Genomic DNA, 11,477 nt, shown 5'->3' with positions numbered 1-11,477 from the left:
TGACACCACAGGCTGTTGGAGCCTGATGCTGGTTCCAAAATACAGGGTCCCCCAGTTTTTTGGTCCCCTGTATTTTTGGAAGCAGGATCGGTCCAAGAGTCCTGGGCTGGTTTCAGAAATACAGGGGACCCCTACGCTTTTTGTCCCCATATTTTTGGAACCAGATCCGATTCAATGAGCCCGGGGTTGGTTATGCTGAGGAGGTGGGACCCAACAACATTTTTTTTAATTGAACTTTTACCCATTTTTTAAGATCAATGATCTGTGCATGGTTCAAATTAGAAAGGGGTGGTCACAAGAGTGACCAAAAAGGGAACATGCAAAGGGTTTTTGGGGCACACTTAATGATATTATAATGATAGTGAAGAGTATGTGAAGAGATGGTACATGAGTGAGGTAAGACTTAACTTTTATTTAGGAATAACAGTAAAAAAAGGTTGTATTTATATCTGATGCAAAAATGCACAAAACAAGACAAGACCATACGCATTCAATAAGTCGTATGTGGAAATATCACAAGGTATAATATAGGGTTAATAACCTGTCAAAAAAGAGGGTCCTTGATATAATTAGCAAAGTGGGCGCAATGTTAAGATGAAAATACCGATATACCTGTAACAAAAGTACCTGTAGTTAAACAGAAATTGTTCAATTAGCGTAAATATATAAAATACAGAGTACAGGTATATAATTGTGGATGCTTGACACACCAAATAAGACGAGGAATTAGGAATTGAGAAATATGTATCAATCTGTCTCCGTCATATAATTGTAATCTAAGGTCACTACCCGAGAGTGGGAGGTAATAATAGAGGGTCACTACCTGACAGTGAGGGGTAGTGGTGAAGATTTAAGGGTGTGGAAGATGCGGAAGCTATAGATAGTATAGTAAGATTGAGCTGAGTCCAGAAGGTGATCTCCTGCCTGCAACTTAATTACAACACCCGGTATTCCCAAAGGGTCTTCCCAAAAGTACTAGCCGGGCCCATCACTGCTTAGCTGCTGAAATCGGAATGGGTTCAGGCGATCCAGTGTGGTATGGTAGTAATATTATTGGCACGCGAGGGGGATACCAGCGTTGAGGCTCAAATGAAATAAGGTGCTTCTGCTGTCAGAAGCGCCGTCAGTAATCCACCCTGGTGCTCACCTGCATTGCAGGGGGGATGGATACGACGCGACTGATGAGAGAGCACTGAAATGAGAAGTGATCAACAAAAAATGGTGGGCTGGTGTCAATGATGCGGACCTTAACCTCTGCTGTCCACCATCCACCTTAGGTGTCCAATGATGAATGAGAGAGTCAGGGATTGCTGATCCTGTCCCAGAAAGAGAAAATAAAAATATATGTGGGGCAGCACAACCAATAATGTTGTTGCTGGTAATAAAGTAAGGTTTACCAAAAGTAGCAGGGGTTGGTTGATCCAAAGTTTTTTTGGTTTTGTATCCTCATTAGTGGTGCATCTTAGTCGCCATTAATGTCAGTGAGTGGTAATTTCTGACAGGAGCTAATATGTCACCTCGAGGAAGTTTATTGCTGGATTGCCCAGTCTGTGTGCTTAAAAGACAGATGGAGCGATTTCTTTCTGCTGTCTAGTAAGAAAGCAGATAATTAAACAGACTGGGTAGTGGATTCTGTGCTGATGTACACAGAGTATGGGGAGGGGAGAAGGTAGTTGCAGTATTAAGTGCCAATTACAATCATATATGCACACAATCAGGATCAGATATTATTACTGCGATAATTGGGTTAAGCCCCTCACAAAAAATGCATGTACAGAGAAGATCAGTGAACTGGATTCACATGAAATACATTGCAAGCAGATCCCAGTGATGGGCTCTGCTAATATACAGTTGCTACAAATAAAGAAGGTTCTAGCTTATTTGTTTAAGAACATAATAGACAATGCTGTATTATCCAAAAATTGTAGTATCAAAGAGACAGTGCCCACCGCTATTTGAATATTATGAGCAGGTTTCAATTGTAGCAGTATTGTACACAGAGTATCATACACAGAATCGAGTATAGTAGCAGTATTGTACACAGAGTATCATACACCGAATCGAGTAATGTGATGCGCACGGAGCTTAATAACCATGGCTGTGGGAATGGTATCAACAGGTTTTCATTAATACACTTGTAAAAAATACTGTGGTTAAGTTTTTAAATGATTAACAAGGTAACTGCCGCAATCATGTGCATCTGCAGTAATATTTACTACTGCCCGTGGTTACTGGCGGAGATAGACAGGTATGCTTGATTGAAGCATCCGCTGGTAAGTTTAAATGCTGATTTAAGTAATGGAGACGCCGTGGGACGGCACCCAGCACTGACTTGCAGGGGCTGTCTTTGGCGTACAGAGTATCAATTTACCGTAAGGGGTCAGAGTGTGCGGGGGGGCTAAGGCAGGAAACCCCCCAAAGCGGGTGAGGGGAGAGACGGTACTTAGCTCAGGGGAAGCGGCGCCCGGCGCCAGATGACGGGAGCCGCTGCTCCAGATGACGGGTAGTGACCAGCGTAGAAGACAGAGGCTGGGGGTGTGTCAGAGGCGTATCCTCACACGTGTTTTGCCTGTAGCTTTCTCAAAGGACGCTGACAGGGAAGCAGCACAGCCGGTATAAGTGTGTGGCTCTGTCCAATCGGAGCCAGGGGGAGAGTTAATTGGTGAGTGACGTTTGGGATGAATGGAGTTAGCCGCAGAATTTAAAAGAAGGGGAAGAAGGGGGAGTTTATACGTAAGGCATGGGACTATGAGAGGTATTGTGCTATGCCCAGATTGTAAACTGGGATATAAACATGAACATGGTGAGCTTGCAATAGCGGGGATTCAATACAGGAGCTGTCATAGCTTAAATAATAATAAGCTATGACAGCTCCTGTATTGAATCCCCGCTATTGCAAGCTCACCATGTTCATGTTTATATCCCAGTTTACAATCTGGGCATAGCACAATACCTCTCATAGTCCCCTGCCTTACGTATAAACTCCCCCTTCTTCCCCTTCTTTTAAATTCTGCGGCTAACTCCATTCATCCCAAACGTCACTCACCAATTAACTCTCCCCCTGGCTCCGATTGGACAGAGCCACACACTTATACCGGCTGTGCTGCTTCCCTGTCAGCGTCCTTTGAGAAAGCTACAGGCGAAACACGTGTGAGGATACGCCTCTGACACACCCCCAGCCTCCGTCTTCTACGCTGGTCACTACCCGTCATCTGGAGCAGCGGCTCCCGTCATCTGGCGCCGGGCGCCGCTTCCCCTGAGCTAAGTACCGTCTCTCCCCTCACCCGCTTTGGGGGGTTTCCTGCCTTAGCCCCCCCGCACACTCTGACCCCTTACGGTAAATTGATACTCTGTACGCCAAAGACAGCCCCTGCAAGTCAGTGCTGGGTGCCGTCCCACGGCGTCTCCATTACTTAAATCAGCATTTAAACTTACCAGCGGATGCTTCAATCAAGCATACCTGTCTATCTCCGCCAGTAACCACGGGCAGTGGTAAATATTACTGCAGATGCACATGATTGCGGCAGTTACCTTGTTAATCATTTAAAAACTTAACCACAGTATTTTTTACAAGTGTATTAATGAAAACCTGTTGATACCATTCCCACAGCCATGGTTATTAAGCTCCGTGCGCATCACATTACTCGATTCGGTGTATGATACTCTGTGTACAATACTGCTACTATACTCGATTCTGTGTATGATACTCTGTGTACAATACTGCTACAATTGAAACCTGCTCATAATATTCAAATAGCGGTGGGCACTGTCTCTTTGACACTACAATTTTTGGATAATACAGCATTGTCTATTATGTTCTTAAACAAATAATCTAGAACCTTCTTTATTTGTAGCAACTGTATATTAGCAGAGACCATCACTGGGATCTGCTTGCAATGTATTTCATGTGAATCCAGTTCACTGATCTTCTCTGTACATGCATTTTTTGTGAGGGGCTTAACCCAATTATCGCAGTAATAATATCTGATCCTGATTGTGTGCATATATGATTGTAATTGGCACTTAATACTGCAACTACCTTCTCCCCTCCCCATACTCTGTGTACATCAGCACAGAATCCACTACCCAGTCTGTTTAATTATCTGCTTTCTTACTACACAGCAGAAAGAAATCGCTCCATCTGTCTTTTAAGCACACAGACTGGGCAATCCAGCAATAAACTTCCTCGAGGTGACATATTAGCTCCTGTCAGAAATTACCACTCACTGATATTAATGGCCACTAAGATGCACCACTAATGAGGATACAAAACCAAAAAAACTTTGGATCAACCAACCCCTGCTACTTTTGGTAAACCTTACTTTATTACCAGCAACAACATTATTGGTTGTGCTGCCCCACATATATTTTTCTTTTGTCTTTCTGGGACAGGATCAGCAATCCCTGACTCTCTCATTCATCATTGGACACCTAAGGTGGATGGTGGACAGCAGAGGTTAAGGTCCGCATCATTGACACCAGCCCACCATTTTTTGTTGATCACTTCTCATTTCAGTGCTCTCTCATCAGTCGCGTCGTATCCATCCCCCCTGCAATGCAGGTGAGCACCAGGGTGGATTACTGACGGCGCTTCTGACAGCAGAAGCACCTTATTTCATTTGAGCCTCAACGCTGGTATCCCCCTCGCGTGCCAATAATATTACTACCATACCACACTGGATCGCCTGAACCCATTCCGATTTCAGCAGCTAAGCAGTGATGGGCCCGGCTAGTACTTTTGGGAAGACCCTTTGGGAATACCGGGTGTTGTAATTAAGTTGCAGGCAGGAGATCACCTTCTGGACTCAGCTCAATCTTACTATACTATCTATAGCTTCCGCATCTTCCACACCCTTAAATCTTCACCACTACCCCTCACTGTCAGGTAGTGACCCTCTATTATAACCTCCCACTCTCGGGTAGTGACCTTAGATTACAATTATATGACGGAGACAGATTGATACATATTTCTCAATTCCTAATTCCTCGTCTTATTTGGTGTGGCAAGCATCCACAATTATATACCTGTACTCTGTATTTTATATATTTACGCTAATTGAACAAATTCTGTTTAACTACAGGTACTTTTGTTACAGGTATATCGGTATTTTCATCTTAACATTGCGCCCACTTTGCTAATTATATCAAGGACCCTCTTTTTTGACAGGTTATTAACCCTATATTATACCTTGTGATATTTCCACATACGACTTATTGAATGCGTATGGTCTTGTCTTGTTTTGTGCATTTTTGCATCAGATATAAATACAACCTTTTTTTACTGTTATTCCTAAATAAAAGTTAAGTCTTACCTCACTCATGTACCATCTCTTCACATACTCTTCACTATCATTATAATATCATTAAGTGTGCCCCAAAAACCCTTTGCATGTTCCCTTTTTGGTCACTCTTGTGACCACCCCTTTCTGTTTTGCCTTACAGTTTAAATACTGAACATCCCCTTGGGAGCACCACCAGCCAAACACTGCCATTATATATTTTTTTTAAAAAGCAGTAATTATGCTGGTTCTTTCTATCTAAATACCCATGTACAATTGCTAACTATTGTAAATCTCAAACCAGTGCCAATCCTTCTCTCTAAATCCACATGGTTCAAATTAGCCAGTCAAAACTTGGTCTATTTTTTTTTGCAATTTTTGGTAACGTTTACCAAAAATCGCACCCTATTACATTTGCGAGTTGTATACTTTATAATGGGAAAACATCTGGATGTGAAGTGTAAGAAAACAACAACAGATCAAAATGTTCTATTTTCGCGGCAAAAAGTGTGATTTTTTTTTACCCTAATTCGCATCCTATTAAATTTGCGATTTACGGAAAGTAAATCCATGTGACGTGAATCCATGTTAAATCTAAATGGTCCCCGTTATTTCCTCCTGTCCTGAAATTATGCTTGAAAAGTGGAACAAATGGGCTGCAAGAACAGTTAAGGCCTTCCTACATTATGCGATTTGGGCCCGATTTCACCTGATTCTGGTGGATTGTCCTGAGAAATCAGGTGAAATTACCCCAAATAGCATGTGTCTGATGTCCGATCCAATGCGCGGTCCCATGCACATTGGATCAGAGCCGGAGATCATAGGTGTGTGGCACCCCACTGCAGGTGCCCCTGTGCCCCTTAAAGGACCTAGGAATGGTTGCAAGAGCTGCCCAGTAAAACCCCTTACCTGTAATCAGGGCTGCAAGGGGTTAAACTAACCTGGCCAGCACTAGGACCCTGCTGGCTGCTCTGATCATGTCCTGTAGAGAGAAGCCTGCTGGGATGCAGGAAGGAGAGGTGAGAGGTCAGCCAGGCAGGCAGCACTTGTAGGAGAGAGAGAGAGAGAGAGAGAAGCAGCAGCAGCATGGTGTGTGAGCTGGATGGAACTGAAGTGTGACAGAGAGCCCATGTGAGATACTGGAAGGATCACAGAAGCCAGGACTGGTGATGCATGTGGGGTCAGTGTTGAGACATCCCCAGACAGAGTGCTGATAGCAGTGTCACTGCAGCCATCTGCTTACAGCCCTAAAGAAGCATGGAAAGCAATTCAGGAGAAACCCCTGTCACGGCGTGTATCTAAAGGTGCATACACACAGGGGCGATTTTGTGCAAAATCACGGGAAATATGGTCGCTGAGCGACCATATTGCCCGCAATGGGAGTGTGCACCGGCGATATATCGCCGGGTGCGCGCTCCCGTTTTTGCCCCTGTGGTGATCGCTGGTCGCAGGAACATGCTCCTGCGACCAGCTGATTACCACTGCCGGGCTCCCCCCGGCAGTTTCTTTTTCATCAGCGACCATCTCTGGTCGCTGATGTAAAGTAGAAACTGAGCAATATATTGCTCAGCCATATACAGTATTGCTCAGCCATATATGGCTGAGCAATATATCTCCCCCGTGTGTACACAGCATAACAGCTAGTGCAGAGTGGGAAGTCCTGTTCACAGAGAGGAATCCTGCAGCTGGACACAGTGTTGTGTGGGAGACTGAGTGAGTACTATTAATAGATGTCTGTGATCCCTGATCAAGCCATTTAAAGGGAGTGTTTGGGCCAGCTACCAACCTATCTCAAACTAAAAGAACACTTGCACAAGTTTGTGGAGGGGAGATTGCCATTCAGAGAGAAAAGTGTGTGACTATTGCCCAAGATTCTAAATTACATTATTTATTTCTACACGTGACCTTAAACTTTGGATGCATATATATATATATTTCTTCAGCCACTTTCTACACACATTGGTGAGAGCTGTTATTGCAAAGCGCCCTCAATTGGTAGGAACTGTCATTGCCTACATCCAATGCACCCTCTATTGGTGACTCTGATATGACATGCATGATCTACAGCGCCCCCTATTTGTGGATTACAATCGTGCACAGTTCCAATTAAACTCTTCATTATCCTTGGAGGACATTTAAGAGTAGGACAGTTCATGCTCTGAATAACTTTAATGGTATAGATAGCATAGTAGTATAGTGACTGTTTGCCTGAATGATTAATTGTTATCATATTTACCACCAGAGCCTTATTAATTGCATTGCCTTTAATTGTATATCTTGTAACGTGATGCTTGTTGCATTTACCTAACTTTTAACCTAAATTGACTTGCAGCGGCAACCAGTTCCCTAGTTAATAACTGTTATTGTCACCGCCTTTGTGTATGTTAGTTATTGTGTGTATTGCTTGGGGTGTTCATCCTTCTGCCACAAGGAAGAAGAAGTTACTGAGTGCTGAACCCACCCATCATCTGGAAACCAGGTACAACACCACACCGTGTCAGTCAGCCTGTCACAGGTGCTGCACATAAGTTTGCCAGATCAGACCCCCTACTGACAGCAGAGAATGGGGATCGTATGTGATACATCACATGCAGAAGTACAGCATGTGATGTATTGCATGCAATCCTTCTGTCCAGGCCCAAAGGTGATAACTGTATTCCCTTATGGGTTTTGGTTTCAGTTCTGGGTTTTTTTTTTAATTATAGATTTTTTGTTGTTGTTCCTACAGTATTATTAACCTAAATAACATTAATTTCCACTAATTCCCAGTCTATTCTGAACACCTCACAGCTCACAATATTCTTTTTAGGCTGAAAGGTTGCACTGAGGTAGCTCGATGACTAAGCTAAGCAACACAAGTGGGCGGCACAAACACGTGGCACTGCAGTGGCAGACAGGATGGCAATTTTAAAAACTAGGCCCTTAAAAGCACATATAGGTAATGCAAAGAAAAGAAGTACAAGATGGAACTGTCCTTGGACCCTCCCACCCTTATGTTGTATAAACAGGACATGCACACTTTAACAAACAAATCATTTCAGTGACAGAGACAGAAGCACCCACCCCACAACACCCGCAGACAGACACACACAGGTCCATCCACTACCCTTTCCACTTATATGGAATCCAAAACTCATGAGAATCCGACAGTGGGATGATGATGTTTTGCCTTGATCTGGGATCCGAGTTTGACTCCCGGCTTGCATTGGGAAGTTCGGGAGGGTTTTTTTTTCAGATCTTGGAGATCTGAATGCGCTCATCCTTAATAACAACAGGGCTCGGATAAGCTGTAATGTACAGGTCTACTTCCTCAGTCTGCTGGACTTTGCAGTAGTACAATTCTGACCCCTCTGGCATTTACCTCAGGAGTTCTGAGATGTCAGTGTGGGGCTGCTATTTATGCACTGCAGTCATGTGACAGTTAGTTTCCCACCCACTGCATGTGCTGTTCTTCTAACTGGCAGCTGTTACTCATCACCAGGAACAAAGTGGTCATAGACCTTACAGGGAAGATTCCTGGGAGGCCGACTCACCTATGAGGCCAGCTGGCTAGACTTGTGGCACTGTCCCCCTCCTGTCTCCCACACAAGCAACCTTTGCCTGTTCACAGAGCAGAGTACCCAACACCGCAAATACTCATCAAAGCGTGGTGCCAATCTATATTCATTGTGACATCTGTTAAAAAGACAGGAGTGGGTGCTATCTGGGGGTGTAAATAATTCAGGGGTATTTCTGGCCTTACTGGTTTGGATATGTGTGATATTCGGAGCATTATGGTAATTAGTTGTTTTCTCTGCTTGATGGAGGATCTGTCTAGTGGGGAGGAGTTACATCTATAGCAGGCCTGCACATCTATATAGTGAAAGATAAAACGAGGGCCTCTCCGGGTTCTTGTGGGGTACTAAATAATTATACAATTTTATTTTAGCGGGTTATTCAGTGCAGATGTCAAAAGCAACATTTTTCTCTAATGGGCAAAACCATGGGCCCAATTCAGAACCTCACAGCTTACCGAGCACCTGAGATGCCGCCTGTCGCCCATCCGAATGCCCCTCTGCCGATACCCCTCGGTAACATGCGAAGGGATGTGTAATGAGAACAAATCCCCTTGCAATAGCACCTAAGTAACTACTATTTGCTTATTGGGCCTAATTCAGACCTGATCGGACCGGTGCTAACTTTTGGAGCCTAGCGATTAGATAACCACTGCCGCGCCAGAGTGAAATCTCATACTGTGCAAGCCTGCGATTAGCAGCAAATCCATTTTCAACCACTCACCATGGATTGATTTTTGTGCGTGCAATCTTTACATAGCCCAGGACTTATAGGCCCTACACACATAGCGATGCAGAGTTGCCATCAGAAATTGTGGGGCCTGGGACTGACAAAATCCCATCCGCCCCCTCTCCCCCCATGTATTGAAATTATATCTATGGCGGCGGTGGCAGAGGCTTCGGCTCCTGAGGCTCGCCCTGCTCCATCTGGCATGCGTGGTGTGGTTTCTTTGCGTGGCTTACAGTGCAGGCACCCAGCATTCCTGCAGCAGGAGGATCCAGCCAGGCCTGGGGACTGTGTATGTGCGGTGGGCTACAGAGGTGCCGCGGCCCGCTGTGTAGTGGGGGAGGGTGGCTGCAGTAAATGGGGTGCTGGTGGGCTGCTGCCCGGGCCCTATCCTCTGGGCCCAGGATAGTTGTACCCATAGCACCCCAGCCTGTCGCCAGCCATGTGGCTATGCTAGGTCGGGCACTGCTGCAGTGCTGTCACTAAGCACAAACAGCTGACAGCCCACACATAGCGTGAGCTGTCAGCTCTGTGTGCTGTGAGAGCTGACAGCACCAGTGTTCTCTGGTGGAGAACACTGGTGACCAGCGAGATTGATGGACACAGCCGATCAATCTCGGGCCAGCATGCGGGGACACGCATTGCTGTCGCTATAGCCCCTACACATACATGAATGTAGGGGCATTTTCTAAGCGATTTTTCCAAACTAAGCAAAGTCGTTTAGAAAATGCCTTAATATCTGCATGTGTGTAGGCCCTATTACTCAATGGCTGTGATAGAACCAGGCTGAAAGGCGTCCAGAGCTGACTTCATACGCTTTCCCCTAAAATGGACCATATGAACATTTTTTCACTAATGTTTCTTTCATACCCTTTTCTTGAATATTCCTGAAAACACAACACAAAAGTAAATTGCACTTTCTGCTTATTAATTTCTTGCTTAAGAAAAATGAGTCACTGGGTTTTCGTTTTTGTTAACTGAAGCAGTGGTAAGTGCACTGATGTTTAGTTACTCACATTTTGGGGCATAGGAAAATAGGTGCAGGAATTGTGGGATGGACAGAAGTGGGAGATGATGTGGGTGGAGCTACCAAACAGGCGGGGCATCAACTGGTGCATAATTTTTTTTAACACATAATACCCAAGGTCCATATATATATATACACAATGCCCCCAGTAGTGCCTTATATACAAATGCAACTAGTAATACCAGATACACAATTCTCCCCAGCAGTGCTAGATAAACAATGGTGGTACTGTGTGGTACTGCAATAGTGCATTGCCAGATATATATATGCCCCCAATAGTGCCAGATACACATATGCCCCACACAGTGCCAGATATGCCCTCAGGATGCAAGATACACATATGCCCCACACAGTGCCAGATATGCCCTCAGGATGTAAGATACACATATGTCCCACACAGTGCCAGATATGCTCTCAGGATACAAGATACACATATGCCCCCACGGTGCCAGAAATTCCCACCTGCAGTGCAACTCACCGCTGTTGGCGCTGCTGCTGTCGGGGAAAGGAGAGCGCAGCAGGTGACTCTCCTGCCCTAACTCCAGTCCAGTGTACTCCTGCGGCGGTCGGTCGGTCCATGAGCCAATCAGAGCTCTCGATTGGCTGACGGCCCAGCCACATTGTAAATGCCCGCTAGTGTTAGTGAGGGGTAGGAGAGATGCATAGTGCACTCTCCTCCCCTCTGACGGGTAGCCAGACAGACCTAAATATCAATTTTTTTATGGTTGTATATGGGTTTGCCTACCTTCTCGCATTTAGTGGGAGCCTCCCGTTTTTTGTGTATTTCTCCTGGTCTCCTCAGGGTTTTTTAGCTGCACAGCAATACACTGTAACTGCCCATACACAAGTTACAAAGTGCCGGGGGCAGGTTTTATAAGCGTGACATCATG

The 11,477-nt window shown here is 45.0% G+C and overlaps 2 pseudogenes; one reads left to right on the top strand and one right to left on the bottom strand.

The window, feature by feature from the left end:
- Window positions 1–932: 932 nt before the first annotated feature.
- Window positions 933–1,050, bottom strand: LOC146011718 (5S ribosomal RNA; annotated as a pseudogene).
- Window positions 1,051–4,658: 3,608 nt separating this feature from the next.
- On the top strand, window positions 4,659–4,776 carry LOC146011717 (5S ribosomal RNA; annotated as a pseudogene).
- Window positions 4,777–11,477: the final 6,701 nt, after the last annotated feature.

Source organism: Crinia signifera, chromosome 6 (assembly GCF_055691185.1).
Source record: "Crinia signifera chromosome 6, ASM5569118v1, whole genome shotgun sequence".
NCBI lineage: Eukaryota > Metazoa > Chordata > Amphibia > Anura > Myobatrachidae > Crinia > Crinia signifera.
Note: the sequence above shows the minus strand (reverse complement) of the source record. Positions and strands in the feature narration are given on the sequence as shown.